The sequence below is a fragment of the Hetaerina americana genome, unplaced genomic scaffold, assembly GCF_022747635.1.
Source record: "Hetaerina americana unplaced genomic scaffold, ioHetAmer1.1.p SCAF_20, whole genome shotgun sequence".
Lineage (NCBI taxonomy): Eukaryota > Metazoa > Arthropoda > Insecta > Odonata > Calopterygidae > Hetaerina > Hetaerina americana.
The window spans coordinates 7,071,523-7,084,118 of NW_027286764.1; the positions used below are offsets into that span (position 1 = coordinate 7,071,523).

Here is a 12,596-nt window from a genome sequence, read left to right on the forward strand (position 1 = left end):
CATTATCAGGACGTGATGATGTTCGACTAAACCAGTCGTTATAAATACAAGTCAGTGAAACTTTCAAGGTTTCATTCTTTACCTCCTCCCCTCCCCAAGAGAAGGTGGTCATACCACCGAAAAATCGATTCGCATGAGAGCAGTTCTCTATTTCTATGCTCTTTATTGTTTCTGTATATATATCTCGCTTTACCATTTAAACCATATATATATATATATATATATATATATATATATATATATATATATATATATATAACCATAAACACAGTAATCAACCCGAAGGTCGGTTTAGTAGGTGATGGTAGAGTTCATCCAGTACTAAGCCCCGTGAGAAATTCACACATCAGGGTAGGGGGGGCCAGTTCCTTTCCCTGTGTCGGTTATAGTTTCCCAGGAAGATCTGGTGCCCGAGTATATATATAAAAGCGAGATAGCGCTAGCGAACATAAACACACATTTTTATATATACACACACACACATTCATACATATATGTGTATATATACACTATATATATATGTATATATATACACTATATATATATATATATAGATATATATATATATATATATATATATATATATATATATATACATACATTAATGTATATATGCATGGTTTATGCGCGCGAGTATTAATATATCTCGTATATAAGCACAAAAAACTACACACGTCGAAGAAATGCACAAATACCTATCAAAATAAAACTCACTTACTTATGCCTTCATATTTCGTTGGAGCCAGCCACCTTGATCATATTTGTAGGAGTACTTGACGGGAAGATTTGGGGTAGGGATAAGGATATCGATAGCGTAATGACATAATGCAGACCTTCCGGTGCCGTCTCCAGTCGTCAGGAGCGTCCTCCTCCGCGGCCAACGCAAACCTCACACGTATCACGTCGCTGCTAGCGGTAACTCGATTGGGGGAGGATGGGGGGGGGGGGAGGTGGCGGGCCGTGGGAGCGGACGGCGGCCCTCCAAACGATGCGTTATTGTCTCCTCGTCCATGTATCGCCACTTCCCTGGGAACCTCGCCTCCACGCACGAACGCACTTAATGCAAAACACACGAAATAATACTTCATTTGGAGACTGGGTGAGCGAGGCTTCCCAAGAAGTGAGGGAGGCAGTTTTTAAGCACCACATTTGAGGGTGGGGGAGGGGTGGAAGTGGAAGGGCGGCGCGAGGAACCAGGGGCGGGAGGGACGACCGGCGCATTCGAGCAGTGCGCACGTACTATATATTTGACACAGTCTCGGGGGCGATCCCTCAGAGTGGCGGTGCCCTTTTTTGCGTGACGGCCTGATTGATAAATGGCCAATTTTAAATTGATATGCAATGATTAACATTAGTTTTAAGAGATCTATTGGAGACAGAAACAGTTGCTTCGGGCGTCAGCAACGGAATAAATACAATCATTAAATTGCCTAGATGTGTGTAGCATCATTTTTTTTCCTTCTTCCTTTTGTTTCATTTGCGTAACTACATCTTATTAATATACGTAAATACAGGTAACCTGCTTCCGAATTACGACAGATTTTTTTCACTCGACGCTTATTTTTATGTCTTAGATATAATAGAAATGTTTCACCCCACCCTCATCTCTGTTGGTTCCATAAATACCCAACTAGCCCGCTAAAAATAAAAGATATAAGTAGTTTTTCTCTGAAATGACAACTTTGAAAACGACGCCTGGTTAAGTGATTTTACTTTACCATAAAAGTATGCTGCTTATTACACATGCGTACTTTGCGCATGTTAAATATAAGGATGCACCCTCACAAGGGCACCCGTACAGAGGGGCCAGGCTGTGTCGATGCTAAGTACGTAATGAGATATTGTTGATAAGACATCCTCGTCGGTGCATATCCCTGCCATACTCCCTCGTGGTGTCTCACGGGGAAGCACTTGTCCGTGGATTGGCGCGAGGATCGACCTCGGCGGAGCCTGCATTGAATCGAGCGCCTTCTTGAGGTGTCATGTAGACAATTGAAAAAAACGCCTCCTTCAACAAAACTCCAATACAAAAATGATCATTTTCGATTTAATACGAAGGAAATTTAACTAATTTAGATAATTTTGTGATCTCGCGGTTGAGAAACTACCCTCTCTGTGGAGTGAGTACGTGAAAATGGCCCATGGTATGGTAAAAGTTGGACTGGAAGGATTTCGTCCTTTTGGCCTTTTCGATCGGGAGGAAAAATAAATGAAAGCCTTATTTTGCCGAGAAACTCACCTGGCGGTGACTTGCAGGAGATGGGATCGCAGTTGAAGATGGGTCCGACATCCACGAACACTCTTCGACGTGAAGAGAAGAAGCCAGTCACGTGAATAATCCTAACAATTAAGGAAGGAAAAAGAAAGAGAGATAAGAAAACGAGGAGAGAAAGTATGGACTGCAGGGAATTTAGAGGTTGACCCAGAAGAAAATCTTAGTGACAAACAGGGACCAGAGTAATGGCAAAACCAAGGAGGTAACTGTAGATCTAGATTGAATTTGGCCGATGCAAGAGAGTTTCTTACTGGATCTATGCTCAAGCAATGAAATGGAAGAGAGCCAAATGGGATACTTAAATGGATTGCAAAAGCCAAACTAATCATCATCAAACACGTTTAAAACTAATGAATTCACCAGAAGCGAACAAAATGAAAAGTTTATTTGCATGAGCGTTCGTTCCACCGTAAATTGACATCGATACTTCAATCGAAATATTCGAGAAACCCAAATTTTTCCCCATAGATTTTACTTTATTACGACTTAAAGCAAAACAGTGCTTGTATATCGTACTTTCCACTTTCGTATTAATTACAGCTATCACCGAGGCACTAATGTCCGATGTCTTGGAATGAACTGTCACCGATAACATTGGCGACATTTATCCCCCAGACCGAGACTTTAGGGCAACTTTTCAATAAAAGGATTAAAGCTAGAGGATCGCTGGAAAAAGTGCACTGGCTTATATGAAGACAGATGTTAAAAAATGAAAACAATTTGAATAAAAAATATCTTGTTTATTTTTTTAGGTCGGAAACATTTTAGACAACCCCCCATTCGCACTTATCAGCCTGCAGGTCGTCGCAAGGGTGCCTGGTGGGGATGTCAGGACACCTCCCCTTTATCAATAAATATTCCCTTATACATAAATATAATTATTTCTTTAACATACATGCACACATGTTCGCTTACAGACGTGCATAAAAGGTACGCATAAACAGTATCAGTAACAATTTTTTCATAATGTAACTGTACGTCGCGGCGCGTTCGCACCGCAGAGGCTCGGTGGTGGGAGATCTGACCTTCAACACGTGCCAAGCGCCAATCGCCTGCGAGCGCTCTTTCAGACTAGATTGTGTTTTTAGTAAACCCCTGTCGGGTGATTCGGTGCGAACGCAGCGAAAGATAGAGCAGTGGTACGCAATCTTATTTTGTACTGGGCAGGGGAAATCGGGCACGGAGACGCTGGCCATGATTCGTCAAGCGTTCAAAGCTGAGAACATGTCTCAAACTTCGGTTTTAAGAGACACAAGCTCTCGAAAGATGGCCGAGAGAGTGCGGAGGAAGAGCCCCGCGCTGGACGGCCATCGACGCCAGGAACCGACGTCGACGTGTAACGTGTGCGTGAAGTGCTGTATTGCAAAATCTCTTCGCAAGCCGACACTCGACTCTGCTCTTGGTCGTCCTTCAATAAGACCTTCGGGAGGACGAGTTAAGCGCATATCTTTCGCATCGCCAAATTTTCAGTGCTAATGGTGTGCACTGTCACCACAGCGATGTCACTATACGATCTGCGATCATGCGAACACTTAACCGAAAGTCTTAATTCAGCGATTCACGCACACAGGTCAGGGAAAAAAGATCAGCGATGCCTTGTATGCAAACCTTGCAAATAACGCCATGGGAATGTGATTCCTCCCCCACGAACGACCACAGCCAACAACGCTTGGTGCGACGGGGAACTTATTCGCGGGAAGTCTCGAACTGTTGCAAGTACAGACTCTAAGGTAGGTGCGTCGTGTTTATGGACGAATCGGTGTGGGATATGCACGGCAAAACTCACCACGATTATTTTCATTTCGCAAAGATGGTTTCATAATAGTACATGCGGATGAAAATAACACCTATACAAATAATGCATAATGGATGCGTGTCATAGAATGTTCTTCCAATGTTTGCGGAGGGATCGCATTAGTTTACGAGCACCAAGAGTAGTTTAACTTATCAAAACATTTCTGCCAGTCAATGGATATGTTAACTTTTTATGGCTCATGATTAATGCATGAATGAGGAGATGCACATAGATGACCGCGATCAGGATAGCGAATCAACAAGCACGGTCCGTCGTCATGCTGTGTCGCTTAAATGGCCCATCAAACCAATAGCCATAGCAACCAACCCTTTGCTAGCACCCCTCCTCCACCCGCCCACCTCCTTCCCTCCAATTCATTATGGCACACTCTGGTTCCGCGGCCCCTCGGACATCGCATCACCTTGGGCCCCTGCCCGCACCCGTCCCCTTCCTACCCCCCTCCCTCCCTCCCTCCCTTCCCTTCGTGGCCCACTTCAAGTGAGAAGGCGAAAGGGCAGGGGATCCCGTCGGTCGCATTTCGAAACTCTGGAACAAAAAATAATTAATGCGAAGCAATGAATTTTTCGTTCTTCGAGAGAAAAATCAATCGCTCCCATTCTCACGTCACCAAATCCGCGTCCAACCTTTTCATTGTGCCCATCAAGAGAGTTTCGTAGGATTGAATTTGGCATTGGCCATTCAAAATAAATTTTCAGGTTTAAAGTGAAAGTTCATCGCTTATTAGGGTCATTTTCATAAGATGTTGCTTGTAGTCGAGGTGTTTTCAAATGTTCACGAATATTATGAGGAAAAAAATTCCACTTTTCCACAGGTTTGTTGTAACGTACAACGCGTTTCAGTTCATCGAATGATCTTCAAGTACAAGACAAGAGATAACAAGTGATAAATCATATTCATACCCGTTTGAGGAAGAGGGGGGGGAGGAAAGATTGAGGAATAGTAAGGTAGGCGGGGACAAAGAGGGTAATTTCGGAAAACACTCTGTTCCTACACGTACGCTCCGGCACCCACGACCTCCAGGCCTCGACTTACACAGTCATCAACTTTGCAAGTCGAAATCTATAGTATGTCGCGAATAAAAAATTATACGTGAAAGAACAATAAAGATTTTTTTCACGATTCAAGTTTTTTTTCAAGATTCATGAACATTTAGCCACCCTGTGAGGAAACGCCTCACGACGGATTTAAATCGAAGGCCGTAAAATTCCGCCGAATGAGAAAAACTATGATGAACTATATATCAACGGTTCACTTTTAACAAGATTTGGGAAGGTAATTGGTGCGGGATCAGGGATTTGGATGTTTGTGAAAGATATGCATCGACAGAGAAGAGCGCGTCGGCAGCAGAAGAGAATATTCGGGGACGGAGGCATAGAGAAGTCTCACGTGCGAAGACTGCGTCGGAGAAATTGCCGATTTCTAAGGAAACGAATTTTTAATTGTTCAATGCCCTACTGTGAGGTCATCAATTTATGGAACCCTTATTTTATTGTTGGTATTAGAGGATCGAGTATGTACGGAAGAATTGTGCATTAAGACAACGCTGGCCGCGGTATAATTTCTTTTCTTGATTTGAATTGCAGTGAACTCTTGAGTATCCATGTGCGGATAAGCCGTTTTCCGTAATACCCGTGCTATTCCCCTCCTAGCACCTCAAATTTGCGATAAAATTATAATCGTAGGGATGATGAAATTTCGATATTCATTTTTATGTGACATACCTCGCATTTATAAACTCTTTTTTATTTCACGAAATAATAAGATGTCAATAGTAGTGTTGTCAAATGCTTGACTTTCATCATTTCTGTACCATCCGTACTTTCCCCATTGTCGTTTCCTTCGAATTCATTATCCCTGAGAATTCCATGTCCTCCTTTAAGGCGAGCAGATACATATCTTTACTGTTCAACGCATACGCGATTGAATGTCATCAATGCATCAATCACTCCAATAATCGGTAAAATGTGACGCATATGAATCCAAACAGCATCCATCCGACAATATTCGCCAGGTTTAAGTAGGTTTTCATGGACCCTGGCACTGTGCATTACTCTACTTCGAAGCCCTAACTAACCTGACGCATAGCATCCTTCAAACCTCACACTACATACAAGGTCTGTCCCTACAGTTGTAGGACTGAGCTGATTAAAAAACTGGATTGCCAGAATTGATGCATTCAATCAAAAGTCTTCAAAGTAATACCCTTTGTGCGTCCACACACCACTGCCAACACGTTTTCCACGCCTCGTACGTACGCGGCGTAAGCTCCCTCGTCACGGCTTGTTGTAACGCTTCCACCGAGCCGTGGTGACGTCCTTTCAGCACGGATTTGAGGCGGGGGGGGGAGCGAAAGAAGTCTGGTGGAGCATTGTCTAAAAAATTTGGATCCTCACTCTCATGGTCGTTGAAGCTCTCGGGAGATCCGCGTGCGAGTCTCCTTTTGTTCGTCCGAGAGCACTCGCGGCACCAACTTTGCACACACCACTCTCACGCCCACGTTTTCGGTCACAGGTCGATGCACATCACTGGTAGGGATGCTAGGTTCATCAGAAAACATGTGAACACTTAAATCTGTGACGCATGTCCGACGCTCTTGCAAGATATTCGTCACTTTTTGAGGCCGAAGGACGTCCTGTACGTTCGGCGTCTTCGATATCTTCTCTACCCTCCCGAAACAGCATGTGCCACTCAAAAACACCCGATCTGCCCATGGCGTTATCAATAAAACCAGCCTTGAGTATGACATGAGTCTCTTTCACGGTTTTGCCTAGTTTCACGCAAAATTTGATGACGTGGCGTTGTTCCGATATCCGGTTCATGATGGAGCTTAACAAGGTCAAGTTGAAAAGGTTTCGCAAACAAACGATCCGCTCTCCGAAAAGTACCACTGGCCTCCAGTCTTCCCTGAGACTCACATCCGTCGAGCCCGGCCAGAGAACCCGCCGCCCGTCCAACCGTCTTTAAACAATAAGTCAAACTAGTTTTGGGACAGACCTTGTACTAAAATAACTCGTCCAGTAGATCTGAACACCTTCCAGCGGCCCTGAATCCCATCCAAAATGTCTACACTCTTTTCCTCACACTGCCTCACATTCCTAGTGTTCTCCCTTGTAGTTCGTATCACCAACAAGCCACAGAATCTCGTTTCTTCCAATATCTCCTCAATCCACTTGCCATGTCCTCTTCAAATTTCTCTCAACAGCCGCCATTCTTACAATAACGGAATATCATCGTTGGTTTTCCTTTCCGCTCATTCTATTGCCTCCATTCTTCGCCTAAACCACATGTAACCAAAAACCCTCAGATCGACGATCATTTCCTTGCTCCTACGACCAAGAATCCTAGCCCGGATTGCATGTTATAAGATTTTAAAAGATAAAAACGAACCAAAGCTGTGCCCAGATTTTATTTGTTTCCACCAAAACAAACGAAGTCGGAATTAGCGCACTGCCATTCAATCAAAATACATAAACAGCATGTTACTACAAACAATAACGAAACAAAAATTCCAAATCCGTATATTGCTTGGAAATTCAACCCAACCATGCCGGAATGCTATGCCGGTGCGAATGTTCTCGGAATTCTATGCAAGAAACGTTTTGGACTTTACCATTTGTAGATGTCACTGACTGTTGGCGTAGTCAACGTGACGCAGGGCGTTACGTCACGACGGAAGCATGAATGGCGGTGGGTGCAGCGCACATCGGCGGTCGCCATTACGCGCCGCCATTCAAATCTCGATCGATTGAATTCACGATCGAAGGTGAACTCCTTTGCGACCGTCGCCGGCGACCGAAAACCGGTTACGGCCACTTCCGCGTCATCGAAATGTAAATATTATTCCCACCCGTCTCCTCTCACTCTCTCTCTCTCTTTCCATGTCTTCTCACTCATGGCCCGAGGAGAGGTAATCGTCGGCTTTCTTAGTTTACTGGATATGTATAGGCCGGGTAAATACCTCTACAGGGGCAGAGAGGAGTTGCTTGGGAAGTCTTCCTTTCCATACAAAGAACATTTTATTTTATTCATACGTTTGCCGAAATATTAAACATTAGAAGTGGTGTGCAGGTTCCCGGGAATTTCTAGTTCACCCATCGATCCTATGCACGCATCGTTTCTCGTAGCCACTCCACAAATCTAGGATTCCTTTGCAATTCAATTCAAAAGATTGCCGTTATTTGGACAGTACCAAATTTATATATATATATATATATATATATATATATATATATATATATATATATATATATATATATATATATATATATATATATATATATATATATATATATATATATTTCATAACCATAAAAACTGTAATCAACCCGAAGGTCGGTTTGGTAGGTGATGGTAGAGTTCACCCAGTACTAAGCCCCGTGAGAAATTCACACATCAGGGTAGGTGGGCCAGTTCCTTTCCCTGTGCCGGCTATGGTTTCCCAGAGGGTACCCGAAAAATCAAAAAGCTTGGGTGGAGCTGCCGGTGTCCAGAGAGCCTTGCACAGGAATCGAACCCGGGACCCCCAGTCAGTAGTCCACAATCTACTAACTGCACTACCGCGACCCACCCACCCACACACACACATATACATATACATATACATATATATATATATATATATATATATATATATATATATATATATATATATATATATACACATTCAAACACGAAATCCCGCCAAACGGCGAATAAATACTCATATATACAGAAACAGATATAAGGAAAATGGATAGGAACACATATAAAGGACGAACACAATAGAGGTGGGGAAGGCGGAATCGAACGGATCACAAGAGTAACAATATTTCCTCAACCGGGACTCGAACACCGGATCTTTCCACTTGCCGGGCGGATGCTCTTAACCACTTGAGCTATCGAGGATAGTCAATTTACCCTGAGATCCGTGGGTCTAATATGTCGCCAAGCGCCCCGATTCTTTCAGCCAAGAGATGGCGTCAGGGGGCTGTTTCACCCACCAAAGGAGAAATAGACAATACACAAGGAAAGGAAAGGACAGTGGGTTGGAATTCATACAACATCATACAGGAAAGGAACAGTGCGTTTCGTGGCACGCATAGCCAGAAGAAAGAGACGAGCCACATTGGCCAAATACACATTCAAACACGAAATCCCGCCAAACGGCGAATAAATACTCATATATACAGAAACAGATATAAGGAAAATGGATAGGAACACATATAAAGGACGAACACAATAGAGGTGGGGAAGGCGGAATCGAACGGATCACAAGAGTAAAAATATTTCCTCAACCGGGACTCGAACACCGGATCTTTCCACTTGCCGGGCGGATGCTCTTAAATATATATATATATATATATATATATATATATATATATATATATATATATATATATATATATATATTTATATTGTTTATGATCCTGATGAGACTACAGCTGCGTGGGATATCAAGCTTAATGCCCTGTAGTCCTCACATGATGTAGCCTTTACCTTATCCGGAATAGGAACTAAAACTGATCTCACAAACCCTTCCGGCCAGATTCCTACCTCATAAACACCACGAATGAGCCCATACAGCCTTCTCCCATATTCTCCTAAACATTTCAATAGTTCCACGGGAATGTTATCCACCCACACGACCTTATTGAGTTTCATATCCCTTAATGCTCTTTCTGTCTCATCGTCGAGCATGCCTGGACCTAAGCTATCTTCCACTACGTCATTTTCCTTTTCTTTGTTTTTTTTGCCTTTCCTTTAATTTTTCTATGTTTAACTTTGTTAGCCTAAGTTCTTTACTATACATTTCATCTATATATTCCTTCCATCTCTCTTGGATCTTTCCTGCGTCAACTATTATCTTACCCGCCTTATCTCTAACTGCTATCGTAGACCTCCCTTTCTTACTTCCCGATAAAGATTTAACTTTTCTATACAGTTCGCCAATTTCACCCTTCCTCTGCAAACTTTCCTTATCCTCGCACTGCGTTTTCCACCATGCTTCTTTTGCTTTATTTGTTGCCCGCCTCAATTTATTTTTTAATTCTTTGTACTTCATTTTGCCTAACTCTGTATTGACATTCTTCCATTTTCTCCGCTCATCCAGCTTTGTAATCATCTCATCCGTGATCCATGGTTTCCTAGTCCTTGTAGCGTTAACGGTTCCAATAGTGTCTTTTGCGGCTTTCGACAACTCTTTCTTGATACTTTCCCATTTTTCTTCGATAGTACTTGGCTCTTTACCATCCTCAATTATTTCCTCTACCACCTGTTGGTACTCCTTCCTTTTCAAACCATTTAATACTTCTACATCCCTTTTCTAACCCGCCGCCCCTGCCTTATCTTTTTGAAACGGACGCTACATTTCATAACAACTAAATTGTGGTCTGATTCCGCATCCGCTCCCGGGAAGCTGTGCGAATTTATCACACTCTTCCTAAACCTGTGTCTGAAAAGGATATAATCTAGCTGATACCTTTCTGAGTCACCTGGCATTATCCATGTATACCTGCCTCTTTTGCGGTGTCTAAACCAAGTGTTGGTGATGACTAACCCCTGTCTCCTGCAGAACTCAACTGCTTTATCCCCGCGGTCATTCCTTGTGCCTAAACCGTAGTCCCCGACCTCATCACCATCTCTTCCTTTGCCCACCGTCGCATTCCAATCCCCCACCACTATCACATGTTTCCCTGCGGGAACACATGGGATTATGTCCTCTAATTGATCGTATATCCTATCGACCTCTTCTTCCTCATGGTTTCTCGGTGGCATGTATGCCTGAATAATAACCAAGCTCGTCGGTTCTGCTTTTATCTCTACTAGTAATAATCTATCCATTAGCTGCCCCATTTTGACTACGCTTCTTCCTACCTCTTCATTTAATACTATGGCAACCCCTCGTTGGCTCCCGTCCCCGCCGCTGTATATTATTCTATAATTATCACTCCAGTAATGCCCGCTATCCTCCCATCTCACCTGGCATAGACCTAAAATATCTGTTTTTCCCTTTCCATCTCTCGCTTAGTACTCTCCAGTTTCCTTGTCCTCATCATTGTCCTAACATTCCACGTTCCTATTCTAACTAATTTGGTCTTCTTCTCCTGCGTCTTCTGTCCTGCTGCTGCTGGTTTTCCCTTGCAAGAATTTCGTGGGATGACGATCGTGGAAGCCTTGCCTCCCCCGCTGCCGGGCACGACACACGGCCGATTGGGCCGAGCCCCGTAGTTGCCAGGACTCATATTGTTTTGTCCATCATTTAAATCTTGGGAATGATAATTGAGGTGGTTTCCCGTTGCCTTCCTCAATAGTGTTTTTAACGTGACACCATCACTTACTGGCCGCCCCACTGGGGTCAGACGCCATTGCAGACGCCTCACTGAGGAACAGACGCTGCGTGGACTACCTTTTGCCTGGCTCCTAACCTTCGACCTGTCTGGCATGGGTGACCCTACCAGGAGCAATTATTATTACTCCCACCAGCACAGCTTTAGGGGTCAGCGGAACGCACAAGCCCTTCCACCACGTCAGGGTTGTAGTCGGGGGAGGGATATATATATTTATATATATTAATACATACATATATATACATATGCACACACATGTAAATATGAATATGTAAGTCCGTTCGCGCGCACACATACACACACACACGGTCCCAAAAGCGGGGATATTATATTCTCCCATAACCCGCTACTCGTTCCACGCAATAACTTTCCGTTGGGAATCTCACAACAATGGCATTCCCAGATTACGCAACAATCGAGCCATAACGGGAAGCATCATCTCACCCCCCCTCCCCAGAATAAACTCGCTCCTCCGCAGGAAGGAAAGGCTCAGCCGTTGGTTGCCTTGGTTTCGTTTCCCTCCCCCTCCCCTCTTCCTTCCACCCCCTCCCCGCCCACTCCACTCCATTCTCCCTCCATATTTGAGAGCTCTCTCACCCAATTTTAATTTCCGCCTCGCTCCATCCCCTTCGAACGTCATAGCAACCAATTGAACATTGGCACTTGGCGCTCTCAAACGGCGGCGCCACACGCGACGAACACACGGCGTGGGTGGAAATTGGGGGGGGGAAAGGGGGGGTGGGAGGGAAAGGGGGGGGGCGAGGCAAGTGTTGCGGAACAATGATAAGTATTTGACGACGACCGGGGCTATCGATAACAGCTATGAGGCGGTAGGCATAATCCATAATTAGTATGGCTTCTCAAAGTTAATATATTGTATTTATGAAGCTGTCACAAACATAAAAATGCTATTCGAATGTATGATTAACCAATAAGAGGTCTACTTAATCACTGCTCTGTGCAGTCCATGGGTGAAAGTAGTGTTTTCATGAAATTAATTCGACTTGCAATTTCCACCGAAACATTTTGAGGTCTCCTGAGCACGTGTTTGCCATTTTCCGTACAATTCCTGCTTGGGTGTCAGTGATGTGTTTAGTGGGCGGTAATACAACTGAAAACCAATCACTCGTGCAGCAAGTGATCCACAATTGGTGTACATAGATGAATGAATTTCATCCTA

The 12,596-nt window shown here is 43.8% G+C and overlaps 1 protein-coding gene and 1 non-coding gene across 2 annotated transcripts in view; both read right to left on the minus strand.

The window, feature by feature from the left end:
* Prosap (SH3 and multiple ankyrin repeat domains prosap) overlaps positions 1-12,596 on the minus strand; it is a 427,994-nt gene that overhangs the window by 333,296 nt on the left and 82,102 nt on the right. The window contains exon 3 of the mRNA XM_071586042.1: positions 2,240-2,340. The gene's annotated coding sequence lies outside the window, so the exon portion shown is untranslated. The remainder of the gene's footprint in view (positions 1-2,239; positions 2,341-12,596) is intronic.
* TRNAA-GGC (transfer RNA alanine (anticodon GGC)) lies at positions 8,900-8,975 on the minus strand. The gene has a single exon. It is a non-coding gene; the product is annotated as a tRNA-Ala (tRNA).